The sequence below is a fragment of the Bombina bombina genome, chromosome 6 (assembly GCF_027579735.1).
Source record: "Bombina bombina isolate aBomBom1 chromosome 6, aBomBom1.pri, whole genome shotgun sequence".
NCBI lineage: Eukaryota > Metazoa > Chordata > Amphibia > Anura > Bombinatoridae > Bombina > Bombina bombina.
Window position 1 is genome coordinate 959,748,351 of NC_069504.1, and position 16,333 is coordinate 959,764,683.

The 16,333-nt window shown below is 37.7% G+C and overlaps 1 protein-coding gene across 1 annotated transcript in view; it reads left to right on the plus strand.

The window, feature by feature from the left end:
- The window catches only part of LOC128664834 (RELT-like protein 2), a 54,489-nt gene extending 48,122 nt beyond the window's left edge, over positions 1-6,367 (plus strand). Inside the window, exon 6 of the mRNA XM_053719636.1 lies at positions 5,660-6,367. The gene's annotated coding sequence lies outside the window, so the exon portion shown is untranslated. The remainder of the gene's footprint in view (positions 1-5,659) is intronic.
- The last annotated feature ends 9,966 nt before the right edge of the window (positions 6,368-16,333 follow it).

Sequence of the window (16,333 nt, forward strand, 5' to 3'; positions counted from 1 at the left end):
AGTTACAAGTATGGAATCTACATAATTTCAGAACATGTGTCTTTATAAATCTAAAATCACCCCACTTACTATATACAAGATATTAGATCTGTGACCGTGAGTCAACCACTTGTAGGAACCAAAGGCCATCAGACTAAATACAGATTAGGTGAGGTGCAATGTATAATCATGGGTTAAGTATATATTACTGCTAAACTATTAGGAGACTAAGACACATGTGTAGGTGGTTATATTGTAGGGTCACTATTGGCCTATCAATTAGGATACCTTACCAGGTAATAAAAGTTTTCACATGCTATAGCTTACAACCGTTTTGAAACCATTATAAGGTTACAATAGCTGATGTATAATAACCCACTTGGGTAAAGTGTGAGTCAGATATTGTGTCAGTAAATGATATGTGCAGATAGTAGTCCATAAACACAACACCACCTATACAAACACATAACCAATAAGAATTCTCAAAGAATATAAAAGTAAAGCATCCGATTAAGTAAAAATAAACTAGAACAAACATTCTAATATAAATAAACAGATAAATAGTGTTAGGTACTCCAAGGCTATACATATATGAAGCACTACAGAACAAACCCTCAGAGTCACAGTGGTAAAGGTAGTCCCTCATACGTGTGTCCCGTAGTAAACTTCCTATACCCAGTGCTGCACAGATCAGAGAGTCCCACCGTGACCATACTTGCAGGCACTCTGGTACCAGGGCCATGTGTGACTACCCTACTCCAGTCTGGACAGCTAAGAAGATGGTGGCAATTTGATAGATCTGATCAGTATAGATCGCACATGGATCGGTAAGGTAAGTCTGTGTGACCAGCCAGGTGACAGTTCCTCCGAGTAAAGAACGGATATCGGACATCAGGCACTGAGTACCGCAGTCTTCCTACGGGCAATTGCGCAGCAATAGAAATCTGTTCTTATGCAGGGAGAGGTGTCCCAGCGTTAACAGCATGGGCTGAATTTGTAGACTCCCCCCTGTCACCATCTCAGCTCGCGTGTCATCCTCGGCCTCCATAGAGCCAGCAGAAGCTCCCCGGATGAGAACCAAGGCAGGCAGGGAGGTCCCACAGGGATCCAGTCGCACACAGACCTCCAGAGTCACAACAAGATGTGGGCTTCTATCTAGACGTGCTTCACCACACCATTTAGGTAAATCTGTATTCATCCCTCCTTTGTTCTTGAGGAACTCCATCTCCGTTGCAGAATGCCTAGTGGTAGACACTTGGGTAGGACTCGCAGGGGTATCAGGAGCCACAAGAGGCTCATTATCATCTCTGTCTGCACCCAGGGGTCTGGTAATCGATATGAGCCGGTCCAATCTTCTCAACAGATTGCGATCAAATTTGTCAAAGAGGGCTAGTATAGCCATGTGGGAACCCTCCATGTTCACACCACCTCGTAACTAGGCCGCACCTTGTAGATTAGACAATAAACTGAGGAAGCGCTCCCAAATCTTGCTCCAATTTGTACAGCAGGGTTTTAGGTAGAGGGAGATTATGTTTCTACCCTTTATGGGCTGCTATGTCAAAAGGAGCCCCAAAAATCTATGATAAAGCCAGGAGCTACTGTTCTGTGCGTCTAGTCACCTCGGCGGTTAGCTCCGCCCCCCCGTAATTTGCTTTTTATTTTCTGTAATTTAGTGGGGGGTTTTGTGATTTAGCAAATTTAATTTAATTTATTTAATTGAATTTAATTTAGGGAATTTATTTAATTGTAGTGTAGTGTTAGGTGTTAGTGTAACTTAGGTTAGGTTTTATTTTACACGTAACTTTGAATTTATTTTAGCTAGGTAGTTATTAAATAGTTAATAACTATTTAATATCTATTCTACCTAGTTAAAATAAATACAAACTTGCCTGTAAAATAAAAAATAAACCCTAAGCTAGATACAATGTAACTATTAGGTATTTTATAGGTAAGTATTTAGTTTTAAATAGGAATAATTTAGTTAATGATAGTAATTTTATTTAGATTTATTTAAATTATATTTAAGTTAGGGGGTGTTAGGGATAGACTTAGATTTAGGGGTTAATACATTAAATATAGTGGTGGCGACGTTGGGGGCAGCAGATTAGGGGTTAATAAGTGTAGGTAGGTTGCGGCGACATTGGGGACGGCAGATTAGGGGTTAATAAGTATAATGAAGGTGTCAGCGATGTCAGGGGTGGCAGATTAGGGGTTAAGAAGTGTAAGATTAGGGGTGTTTAGACTCGGGGGTTCATGTTAGGGTGTAAACATAAAATGTTTTTCCCCATAGGAATCAATGGGGCTGCGTTACTGAGCTTTACGCTGCTTTTTTGCAGGTGTTAGACTTTTTCTCAGCCGGCTCTCCCCATTGATGTCTATGGGGAAATCGTGCACGAGCACGTACGACCAGCTCACCGCAGACTTAAGCAGCGCTGGTATTGAAGTACGGTATGGAGCTCAATTTTGCTCTACGATTACTTTTTGTCTTTTAACACAGGGTTTGTAAAAACCCGTAATACCAGCGCTGTAGGTAAGTGAGCGGTGAGAAAAAACTGCTCGTTAGCACCGCACAGCTCATAACGCAAAACTCGTAATCTGGCCGAAAATTTGCTTAAAGGGACATTGTACACTAGATTTTTCTTTGCATAAATGTTTTGTAGATGATCAATTTATATAGCACGTCTGGGAGTGTTTTTGTAACAATGTATAGTTTTGCTTACTTTTAAATAACATTGTACTGATTTTCAGACTCCTAACCAAGCCCCAAAGTTTTAGATGTACACTGATGTCTACAGATTTCTGTGGCTTCTGTTTGTATTATGGGTCTTTTCATATGCAGGGGAGGGGGGTTCTGCTCTCAACCCCTTTCAGTGGTTGTCCCATCCTAACCTCATCAACAGTGCTAAATTGGGTGCTTTTAAGTAAGTTTCTTAAAAGGTTTTATAGTGGATTTTTAGATCAGTATCTGTGCATTATTATTTATAGTAGTGTCTATTGCATGCAGTTAAATGAAAATTGGTGTATATTGTCCCTTTAACAATTTGATAAGTCAGTTCATCATCAGTTGTTTATGCAATTCAGTCTCTGTAATAGTTTTGCAATAATAAAAAGAACTTTGTTTTAAACTAGAATTGTGGCTTTTTGTGGAGGGCATAATTTTAGTTTGAGATATGGAGGCAAAGTAAAGCAAAATAAAATTAAAATCAATGTCAGACAAATGCACTGTCTTTGGTTTTCGTAGAATGTTAGATTTTTTATGATTTACATGAAGGACATTTGGGTAATTAGCAATGATATCTGTGTGTGTGTCTTCCTTGCCTGAAGCATTTTCTAATAATTTATGGTTTGATATCAAATCCTTTTTTGAGGACAGTCTTGACAGCTCTGACAAGGCTAGAATTGTCATCATTTTAAAAGCTATTTAATGAAATGCTATGTATTGTTGTCATAACATCTGTATCATATATTATTATTGTAAACTGGCATTTGTCTCTAAAGAAACATAGGGGATCGTACAGAGACATTGTACTCAATAATTATATTATCCATATGAAACAGCAGCACTTAAATATATTAGCATCTGTTTTATCTGAACAAATAAGATGTTTAAATTGAAAATTAAACTAATACATCAGTAATAATTGTGAGCTTTGTTCTAATGTTAATTGGCTTACAGATTCTTCCTACTGATGTAGGAAGTACTAAGTATAGGCAGAAAGTGCCTAACAGCAAATAAGTTTTAGTAGGAAGTACATAAACTGCTTTTCCTTCACATTTTATTCATGCAAAAACAAAAAAAAACATGTTTAGATTTCTTTTCAAGTGCAGTGTGCCTTTAATATTTTAAAACAATTTGATAATTATGGCCTAGATTACGAGTTTTGCGTTATGGTGCTGTACGGCTATTACCACTGAAAAATGAAAAAATGCGGTGGTATAGCTATACCGCAAGCATTTTAGCCTGTATTGCAACCTCTATTCCGCACTCAAAAATGACGTTTGAGTGCAGGATTTTCCATAGCGCCGTATCACAGGTTGTGCGGTCCGGCTAAAATGCTTGCGTTACAGCCTATACGAACATGATCCATTCCGCCATCTGAGACCAGTAGTTATGGATTTTGCGAATCAAAAATGTTTCACAAAACTCATAACTAAAATGTTACAAAGTACACTAACACCCATAAACTTCCTATTAACCCCTAAACCGCCACCCTCCCACATCGCAAACACTATATTAAACCTATTAAACCCTAATCTGCCGCCCACCCACATCATGACTATTAAAGAAACCTATTAACCCCTAATCTACCGCCCACCCTCATCGTCGACACTAAAATAAGCCTATTAACTCCTAAACCGCCTCCTCCCACACATCGCCAACACTATATAAACCTATTAACCCCTAAACTGCCGGCCCCCCACATTGCCAACACTATATAAACCTATTAACCCCTAAACAGCAGCCCCCCAAATTGTACCTAATAAACTAAACCTATAAACCCCTAAACCGCTGGACCCCCACATCGCAAAACACTCAATTAAACTATTAACCCCTTAACCTAATACCCCCTAACTTTAAATTAAAAGTTACAATATAACTATCTTTAAAACTATAAAAACTTACCTGTGAAATTAAAAAAAACTAACATTAATCTATAAAGTAACCTAACATTACTATTCTAATAAAATAAAAAAAACGACCAATTAAAAAAACCTAAATTACAACTTTATAAAAAAAAAATACTACGAAAAAAATAAAAAATCTAACATTACAAAAAATAGTAAACACTAAATTACGAAAAATAAAAAACTCAAATTTTAAAAAAAAATTAAAAATAAAATTATCAAAAATAAAAACAATTATGCCTCTAATAGCCCTATAAAAATAAAAAGCCCCCTAACCTACAATAAACTACCAATAGCACTTAAAATGGCTTTGTGTAGGGTATTGCCCTAAGTTAAACCTAGAAAAAAATATACAAAGACCCCCACACATAAAACCCCCCCCACCCAACCAACCCCCCAAAATACAACGAGAAGTCTTCATCCATTTTGTTTTTTTATTTCACAGGTTTTTATTTATTTTAAGATAGTTATATTGTAACTTTTAATTTAAAGTTAGGGGGTGTTAGGTTTAGGGCTTAATAGTTTAATTTAGTGTTTTACGATCTGGGGGTCCAGCGGTTTAGGGGTTAATAGGTTTAGTTTATTAGTTACGATGTGGGGGGCTAGCGGTTTAGGGGTTAATAACTTTATTTAGGTGTCGCGCTTTTGGGGGTGGCGGATTAGTGGTGTTTAGACTAGGAGATGTCTATGGGGGAAAGCACGCACGAGCACATAAACTCAGCCCTTGGCTTTTGTGCAGTATGGAGCTTATCGCACCATACCGCACAGCACACAGAGGTTTTTCAGTAACTCGTAATGGCAGCGCTATGGAAAGTGTGTTACCGCTCATTTTATTGCGTTCCTTACGCACCCAGTATAGTGCAAAACTTGTAATCTAGGTGTTGTTAACAATAGGTTTTTACCATTAAACGTAAGACTGTAGATTTTGAACTATTTACAAAAGATATGTTGATTGGTGATCAGTTTTACATCCTCATATGAAGATAAATGTACATTTTGAAGGTGCCAGCGGCATAGATGTTCACAGGATTACCCTTTCTGTTCCAATATATAGATGATGTCCCAGAGCTTCCAGCAAATGATGCACACAACTTCAAACAAGATCTCATTCGTACTGCAAGAAGATGCAAGGATAATATGATGCTGCATATGAAGATTTGTAACATAGTCATGGCTGGTATCAAAAGATACAAAATGGACAAACTGATAAGCTTGTTTTTAACAGAAAATGTGAATGGTCTTTTGTACATATATGAGCATATTATGATGTACCTTATAACACATTTAAGTCATAAAATTGTTAATCATTATTAAACATACCTTTGTATAAAAAGCTTCAAAAATGAAGAATCTTTCTTCTTTATATCTCCCAAAACAAATCTTGCTTAATCTATAAATCTTGTAAAGGAGAAGGTAAAAATAAAAAATTCTAAACAGGAAATATTTAAATTCAGATGCAGTTACAAAGATTTATAGATATGACAGCTAAGTTTTTGCAAAAAATAGTTTATTATTATATGTTAGTTCAAAACTCATGTTAAATGTTTGCCAAACAGTTTTTGCAAAAAAAAACAAACAAAAAAAAAACTTCTAATTATTCTTTTATCAAAAATAACATTTAATTGTAACATTCAAATGTTGGTTCTATTAGACTTAAAAGTAAGTCAATGAAAGCGGAATAAAGCATCTACTATTTCTTTATTCAGTTTATATGGACACTAGCTGTATATAAGGCATTTGTAAATATAAAACATTCATTTTATTATTGTTGTTGTACATTGATCTATTTTTATTAAAGAGACTTGAGCATGCAGTGACATATTAAATGCACATTAAACACTAAGGCCCTGATGTTCAAAACATTGCAGCCCGACGGTCCTTCGAATGTTTAAACAAAAGGGGCGTGTCCAAGCAATGCCGGCGAGTGGCGATGTCGCTCCTATAGAAGTCAATGGGAGCGTGACATCACCGCCCACATTGTCGACATAGCCGCTCGTTGGCATTTTACTGCAGAGGGGACCCTATTCGAAGTGTGCTTACACAGCGCAAACAGTGTGCTCACTGAAACTGAAATTAGTTTACGTGTAGGCACACTTCAAATATTGCCGTAGGGACCTAAGTTTTACAATACCTACACTAACTAGCTCAGGCGATACCACCCTCGCAACCTGCACTTTGCTGCTTTGAACATATTGATCTTATGTCGATGTGTCCAAAGCAAAGTGCAGGCTGCTCCCTCTAGCAGGCCTCGCTAACTCTCCATAAATGCCTATTTCTACGTCATGCCTAAGCTACACTCCCCCTGCTCCGCCTCACTACCGACCGCCAACACCTACATCATGGCTAACCTACACTCCCCCTGCACCGCCTAGCTAACTCACCCCTGACCTCCTACAACTACGTCACGCCTAAATTACACACCCCTAAAATGCCCAGCTAAGTCCCTAATACCACCTACACTGTCGTCATGTGTAAACAACACTTCCCCTGTAACGCGGCATCTAACTGCCTACTGCAAAAAAATAACTAAGTATAATCAACTATACTATAAGTAATAAACATTTTTATAACTATATAGCTAGTTATCATCAATGTTTAAATAATGCGTCACAGCTCGGCCTATCCAGGCTTCTGGAACTCAGTGCCAAACTGGAATTGAGCCCTAGACCGCAGGAGGACCAGAAAAACCTGCTGGGCCTTTCTGGGCTTCTGAAACTCTGGACCGGAATTTAGCTTGGCTCAATTCTGGTCCGGCACTGAGAACCAGGAGCCCGGATAAGTCAAGCAGGTTTTTCCAGTGCTGCCAGCATTTTAGCGCATCTCTGTGACAAAATATGCATTTTCATGTTGTTTAAAGTATTGGAGATATCTTAAAAGAAGTCTAATAGCTGCTTGCTATTATTTCAATTATAAAGATATATTTGAAAATATATGTTTATGTTTAAAATAATATTAAGCAAACATTAAATCCCTTTTAAGATATCTACAATAATTGAAACAATATGCACTGTACATGACAAAGCATAGTATTTAAACATTAATCCCTAATCTGCCATAACCTAAAACTAACTGTAGAAGCTAAGGCCCAAAACATAAATATTCAATATTCAATATTTATATTTGCATATACATTAAAATGTGATTAATGTTGATAGTTTTTTTTATTATTTTTAATTAAAGACAGTATATTACTGACTACTGTAACATAAATATATATTTACATGTATATCTATGTTATCTTATACAATAAATGATTTTGTAACGCGTCCGTCACCGTCAGTTGCGTGTGCAGCCAAAAGAATGTTGGCTGCGCGTTACAGCTTCAGGAAGCTCCAGCACTCTTAGGTGTTATGTTACAGCCGAGAGCTGGGGCTTCTGGAAGCTTCAGGCATCTGTCGCATATGGAACCAGAGTGAGATCGGTGCTCCGCCTCCATATGAGAGCAGTTGCCTGATCGTAACCAATGGTGACACTTTGTGTGTCACCGTCTTTAACGATCTGCTGGTGCCGGCGGGAGGTGTGGGTGGGAGGCAGGTGGCAGGTGGGCAGCTCAGCAACGGAGGAGGGAGGGAAGGGGAGGGAGTGCCCTATGCTACAGTTATTAAAGGAACAGGAAGAAATGGTGTGGCCACACTACAGAAAAGGGGTTTGGGGGTGCGGAGGACAACTAAATAGTGATCGCGGGAGGGGGGAGGTTGTGGTACCACTAAACTACAGAAAAAAAATTAAACAAAAAAAGAATAAGAAAAGGGGGTTATAGATACTGGCAGAAAGCTGCCAGTATCTAAGATGGCTGCAATAGTTAAAGGGGGGGGGGGTTAGAGAGCTGTTTGAGGGGGGGATCAGGGACAGAGGGACAGGGATAGAGGGATAGGGCAGAGGGACAGAAGGATAGGGAGAGGAACAGAGGGATAGGGATAGGGACTGAGGGATAGGGACAGAGGGATAAGAACAGAGGGACAGCGACAGATGGATAGGGATAGAGGGACAGAGGAATAGGGACAGGGGATAGTGATAGAGGGACAGAGGAATAGGGACAGGGACAGAGGGATAGGGACAGAGGGATAGGGATAGAGCGATAGGAACAGGGACAGAGGGATAGTGACATGGATAGAGGTACAGGGGCAGAGGGATAGGGACAGAGGAATAGGGACAGAGGAATAGGGATAGATGGATAGGGATAGATGGATAGAAGGATAGGTATATTTCTTTCATTAAACATTTTGGCCCGTGTACACAGGCTTTACCACTAGTCCCTAATAAACACAACAAGTTTAAATTAACACATTTTACTGTATATGCAATAGTTAAATCAGTATGCAATATATATGCATAACTGTCATGTATAACGAATATTAATGAAGTATTGGATATATAAATTAAAATGTAGATATTCTTGCTTGATGCATTTATTATTGTAAATAAAAATATATTTTTAAAATAGATATTTAAGTTATGAAAGATAGTTGCAGTATAATTCTGATTAGTATAGCCTATGGTGACTAAATAATCTTGATTTTATTAAAGACAGGGGGCGAATATTTTGCATCTAATCTTTACTGAATTCAAACAGCAGCAAAGAAAACATATAGAGAAAAAATAAATAACATAGTAACAAAACCAGGGATCAAGTTAAGCAGGAACCCATGGGAACGGAGTTCTTGCACTATTTTTGAAGGAGGAACTAAGTTCCCCCTTGGCAGAGAACAGAAACGCTTCAGAAAAAAACTGCTGATGCTGGTGGGAGGAGCTGGAGCACAGTCTGTTTAGAGGGATAGTGAGATCCTTCAGTAATGGGCAGTAACTCTTTCTACAATATACTAAATGCAAGCCTGTCAGCGGTCCTGTTGTGTGATTTCCCCGCACTGTGTGGAACACATGGTGCTTAAACCCTTTAGCAGAAATATGACTATTGTACCTTAAGTGGGTGAGACTCTGTGACAGAGGAGGAGTTTGGAGTTGCTGTAAGACACGGAGGTCTCAGCCTGCCCTGGAAAGGAAGGAGGGTGTGAGGAACTGAAGCTAAGTTGACTATGCACCCTGTGAGTAAAACCAAAATTTGGACACCCTGGATCTTGACCTTAAACAGGCGTCCATGTGTGTCTAGTTTAGTTATTTTAAAGTTGGTTTTTAAAAAAAAAAAAAAAAAAAGTTCAGTGTTTCACCAAAGAACAAATGTGCTCATCAAGCAAGGAAGAGTAATGTACTTCCTGCTTTCGCTCTGACTGGAATTCCTTTTAGATCTTCCAGAGTACGTGTGTATACACAAAGGAAAATAGTCCCTACAATAAAAAAGGGTTTGTGAAACATCTTGAAGTAGGGTAAGCCCAATTACTTTATTTTACACCAATAGTATGTGCAGTCTGTATCTATGTTAGTGTCTGTATGTCTATCAATTTATGGTCATCAGGCCAGATTCTGACCTGTGCAAGGTAATATATTTGCTGCAGATTCTGTTTTGCTTTCAATGTTACTGTGCCCTCATGCCTCCTGCTTCCTTTGCCAGTGTTACTTGCTTCACATTTACTTGGTATATGTGTTAATGGTTAAAGAAAATGACACTCCGATGCCTTGTGACCATAATTTTACTTTAAATCCCATTATCATTGTTTTTTAATACAGAGTGAGAGCACACACAAACCTTATCAAGATCAGGATATCATTAATACATTACAATCCTTACACATCCTGAGGGCCAGGGAGTAACATCGCCTAAAATTTTACTAAGGCTCTTTTTGAATTATAAAACATCATCTACATACAAATGCCCCTTCATGTGTTCTAAAAAAAGTGTGTGTCTGGCTTCTCAGTATTCAGTATCTTTATCAGTTTTAACCTAAAATGCAAATAAAAAAAGTCACTCCTGCCATGTAAAAATGTAACCATGGGTTTCCATCCTAAAGCCAAAAGCCCTTCATTGGTTTTATAAAACAATACTAATTGTGAGGGTGGTGGTGGAAATCTTGGTGAGTTCCCGCACTTTTTTTTGTAGGACTTGACCTCTAAACAAGACTGCACCAACCAGCACACAACAGCCTAATAAACTGTAATGAACATGTCCAGCACTTCCTCTTCTCTTTGACCATTAGACAGCGGAACCAATCAGAAAGAAAACAAACTCCAATGAATATCCATCATAGCCCAAAATGGAACAGCAACTTCCAGGAAGGAAAACAACAGATGACATGGTCCGAATATAAATGAGGAAATAAAATCCACAGAATCACTGAAAGAGAAAAAAAACTAAATATATCAACTAACCTCAGAAAAAGAAAAAGAAACAGCAATAACATAACAAAATCCTTATTAACACATCATGGGAGGGGACAGAAGGGGGGGGGGATATTCACCTCCTGTCTTTAATAAAATCAAGATTATTTAGTCACCATAGGCTATAATAATCCGAATTTTATAACAAGACAGGAGGCTTCATATTTTGCATTTTTAACGCACCTACAGAAGAACTTTAAAACAAAATTAATCATTTCAAAATTTGCCAGAGTCGAAGCTCTGATGCCCCTCTTGAAAACCCTGGGGGAGGAGGGTTCTTTTAACCCCATTTTACCTCTGGGGAGGAGGTTCTATCACCCCTATGTGAAAAACCTGGGGCACTACTTTAGTGCGACAACAAAGGTCAAATAAATATGAGCAGAAAATCCTCTTTAGAAGAAGGACGGGGAAGTGTAATAGTCTGAGAGATCTTAGGAATATAGAGGGATTCCTCTACAGACGCCATTTAGAAAAATCTGTATAAGCATGGCTCACATATGGTGGAAATGCCCTTCGATCGTTGATGTGTGAGAAAATGTTGCTAGGGAGACCTCAGAAATGTTAGAGCTCACAGTTTCCTCAGACCCCCGCATATGGCTATTTAATATTCTCCCTAAAAAACTACAAACACATATGAAAAAATTAATATTTATTGTTCGTAATAGCATGAAGTCACTTATAGCTAAGAATTGGAAACAAAAAGACACACCCACCATGGCCAAGTGGCTCCACACGTTTCAACACATCCTACAGCTGGAGGAATATGCTTACATTAAACTTAGGACCGAAGAATCATATAGCCAATTGAAAATTGTTTGGGACAAATATATAGCGAACAAATTTTCAACACAGTAACTAAACCTGGTCACCTGATTATGTTTAATCATGTGCATAACTCTTTGTTCTAGATACTTGGCAAATGTAGCAACAGAATGTTTTAGTTGATCATTGTTAAACGCATCAAACTGTACAACTGCAAAGACATACGAGAAAAGAAAACTTCTTATTGTAAAATAATGATGCTGTTCAAAGAAGTTTGTACTAAGAATGATTACATGATAATAAATTAAAGTATAGATTGCAACTAATCAGCAGTGGGGCAGAGCTATTTAACCATTGGTTTAGATACTTCCAACTTAAAAACTTTCTCACAACACACCCAAACAAACAGGATTTAATAAGACAAAGGCTACCATTTGAATTATTATGTTCAGGGAAATTTTCAATTAGAGGTAGACTATCGCTGATTTACAAAATACTAATGACATCTACATCTTCACAATTGCCACCATACACTAATGGATGGTAGGGGACCTTACCAACCCACCTTCTAGGAAGGAATGGAACATTATCTTTCAACATCATGCTAAAGCTTCAATATCAATGTCCATTTTAGAAACAAATTATAAGTTATTAATGAGGTGGTATTTAGCCACTAATAGAGTTAGAGCCATATTCCCTAACTCTTCAGACCATTGTTGGAGAGAATGCGGAGAGAGAGAGGTACTCTTATACATATCTGGTGGTTTTACCCAAAATTATTTAATTACTGGTCTTTAGTGGGAATAGAGATAAATAGGTTACCCCTATTACAAATACAGCTAGACCCAACAACAATGCTACTGCACAAGCCTATACCGAAAATAACAAATGTATATGATAGGGCATTAATCATCCTTTTAAATAGCGCTAAACAGATAATACCGAGATACTGGAAACAAATTAAAGCTCCAACAGTATCCGAATGGCAATCACAAGTACACCATACAGTTGTAATGGAAAAATTACATTACCAATTAATGGACCAGATGGATGTTTATTATAATATAGTAAACATACTACAGATAAAATTATAGAATGTTATACTTGGTATGTAACCTTATGAGAAATAAATAATATATACAGTTAGCTAAAATACTATACTGCAGAAGATTTGTTCAATGTGTTAGCTTGTAATGTTATTTTATATATTCACTTTATATTTTTAATTAACATGCACTATTGTTATTAAGGAATACTAACTGGATGGTAGATGTTGACCCCACGGAATCTACAGGGTATTTGTGGACTGTCCTGAACTTCTACACCTTAAACGTGGGACAAACTATTTAGTATACATTTTAGTTGAAATATGACAGTCATCACTTAGTGCTGTCTATTTTTTTCTCTCTCTTCTTTTTATGTGATGTTTGTATTGTAAAGTGTTGAATAAAGTTTTTTGAAAAAAAAAATAAAAAAAAATAAAGGGACATTAAACACTTTCGCCTAGATTACGAGTCTTGCGTTAGGGTGAAAAAGCAGCGTTGAGAGGTCCCAATGCTGCTTTTTTCCTAACGCTGGTATTACGAGTCTGGCAGGTACAGGTGTACGGCTCACTTTTTTTCCGCGACTCGAGCATACCGCAAATACCCTTACGTCAATTGTGTATCCTATCTTTTCAATGGGACTTGCCTAACGCCGGTATTACGCGTCTTGGAAAAAGTGAGCGGTACACCCTCTCCTGTCAAGACTCCTACCACATTTAAAAGTCAGTAGTTAAGAGTTTTATGGGCTAACGCCGTAACATAAAACTCTTAATTAAAGTGCTAAAAAGTACACTAACACCCATAAACTACCTATTAACCCCTAAACCGAGGCCCCCCCCACATCGCAAACACTATATTAAAATTTTTAACCCCTAATCTGCCTAACCGGACATCGCCGCCACTTCAATAAATGTATTAACCCCTAAACCGCCGCACTCCCGCCTCGCAAACATTAGTTAAATATTATTAACCCCTAATCTGCCGTCCCTAACATCGCCGACACCTACCTACATTTATTAACCCCTAATCTGCCGACCCCAACGTCGCCGCCACTATATTAAATGTATTAACCCCTAAATATAAGTCTAACACTAACACCCCCTAACTTAAATATTATTTAAATAAATTGAAATAAAATTACTACAATTAAATAAATTATTCCTATTTAAAACTAAATACTTACCTATAAAATAAACCCTAAGCTAGCTACAATATAACTAATAGCAACATTGTATCTAGCTTAGGGTTTATTTTTATTTTACAGGCAAGTTTGTATTTATTTTAACTATGTAGAATAGTTATTAAATAGTTATTAACTATTTAATAACTACCTAGCTAAAATAAATACAAAAGTATCTGTAAAATAAAACCTAACCTAAGTTAAAATTACACCTAACACTACACTATAATTAAATTAATTACCTAAATTAAGTACAATTAATTCCAATTAAATTAAATAAACTAAATTATGAGAAAAAACCCCACTAAATTACAGAAAATAATAAAATAATAAAAAAAATTTAAACTAATTACACCTAATCTAATCCCCCTAATAAAATAAAAAAGCCCCCAAAATAATAAAAATCCCTACCCTATACTAAATTACAAATAGCCCTTAAAAGGGCTTTTTGCAGGGCATTGCCCCAAAGTAATCAGCTCTTTTACCCCCCCAACATTACAACCCACCAGCCACACACCCAACCCTACTCTAAAACCCACCCAATCCCACCTTAATAAAACCTAACACTAACCCCTTGAAGATCACCCTACCTTGAGATATCTTCACCCAACTGGGCAGAAGTGGTCCTTTAGACGGCCAGAAGTCTTCATCCTATCCGGGAAGAAGAGGTCCTCCAGACGGCAGAAGTCTTCATCCAGACGGCATCTTCTATCTTCATCCATCCGGAGCAGAGCGGGTCCATCTTCAAGACATCCGACGCAGAGCATCCTCTTCGTTCGACGGCGACTGGAACAATGACGGGTCCTTTAAATGACGTCATCCAAGATGGCGTCCCTTCAATTCCGATTGGTTGCTAGAATTCTATCAGCCAATCGGAATTAAGGTAGAAAAAATCCTATTGGCTGATCCAATCAGCCAATAGGATTGAAGTTCGATCCTATTGGCTGATTAGAACAGCCAATAGGATTGAGCACGCATACTATTGGCTGATTGGAACAGCCAATAGAATGCAAGCTCAATCCTATTGGCTGATTGGATCAGCCAATAGGATTTTTTCAACCTTAATTCCTATTGGCTGATAGAATTCTATCAGCCAATCGGAATTGAAGGGACGCCATCTTGGATGACGTCATTAAAAGGACCCGTCGTTGTTCCAGTCGCCGTCGAACGAAGAGGATGCTCCGCTTCGGATGTATTAAAGATGGACCCTCTCCGCTCCGGATGGATGAAGATAGAAGATACCACCTGGATGAAGACTTCTGCCCGTCTGGAGGACCTCTTCTGCCCGGATAGGATGAAGACTTTGGACCGTCTGGAGGACCACTTCTGCCCGGTTGGGTGAAGACGTCTCAAGGTAGGGTGATCTTCAAGGGGTTAGTGTTAGGTTTTTTTAAGGGGGGGATTGGGTGGGTTTTAGAGTAGGGTTGGGTGTGTGGGTGGTGGGTTTTAATGTTGGGAGGGTATTGTATTTTTTTTTTACAGGTAAAAGAGCTGATTACTTTAGGGGAAATACCCTGCAAAATGCCCTTTTAAGGGCTATTTGTAATTTAGTATAGGGTAGGGATTTTTTTATTTTGGGGGGCTTTTTTATTTAATTAGGGGGATTAGATTAGGTGTAATTAGTTTAAAAAACTTGTAATTATTTTATTATTTATTGTAATTTAGTGGGGGGGGGTTGTACTTTAGTTTATTTAATTGTAATTAATTGTAGTTAATTTATTTAATGATAGTGTAGTGTTAGGTGTAATTGTAACTTAGGTTAGGTTTTATTTTACAGGTATATTTGTATTTATTTTAACTAGGAAGTTATTAAATAGTTAATAACTATTTAATAACTATTGTACCTAGTTAAAATAAATACAAAGTTGCCTATAAAATAAAAATAAACCCTAAGCTAGATACAATGTAACTATTAGTTATATTGTAGCTAGCTTAGGGTTTATTTTAGAGGTAAGTATTTAGTTTTAAATAGGAATAATTTATTTAATGATAGGAATATTTATTTAGATTTATTTTAATTATATTTAAGTTAGGGGGGTGTTAGGGTTAAGGTTAGACTTAGATTTAGGGGTTAATAACTTTATTATAGTGGCGGCAACGTTGGGGGCGGCAGATTAGGGGTTAATAATTGTAGGTAGGTTGCAACGATATTGGGGGCAGAAGAATAGGGGTTAATAAATATAATGTAGGTGTCGGCGATGTTGGGGGAGACAGATTAGGGGTTCATAAGTATAATGTAGGTGACGGCGGTGTCCGGAGCAGCAGATTAGGGGTTAGTAATATTATGCAGATGGCGACGATGTCGGGGACGGCAGATTAGGGGTTAATAAGTGTAAGATTAGTGGTGTTTAGACTCGGGGTTCATGTTAGGGTGTTAGGTGTAGACATAAAATGTGTTTCCCCATAGGAATCAATGGGGCTGCGTTAAGAACTGAACGCTGCTTTTTTGTAGGTGTTAGGTGTTTTTTCAGCC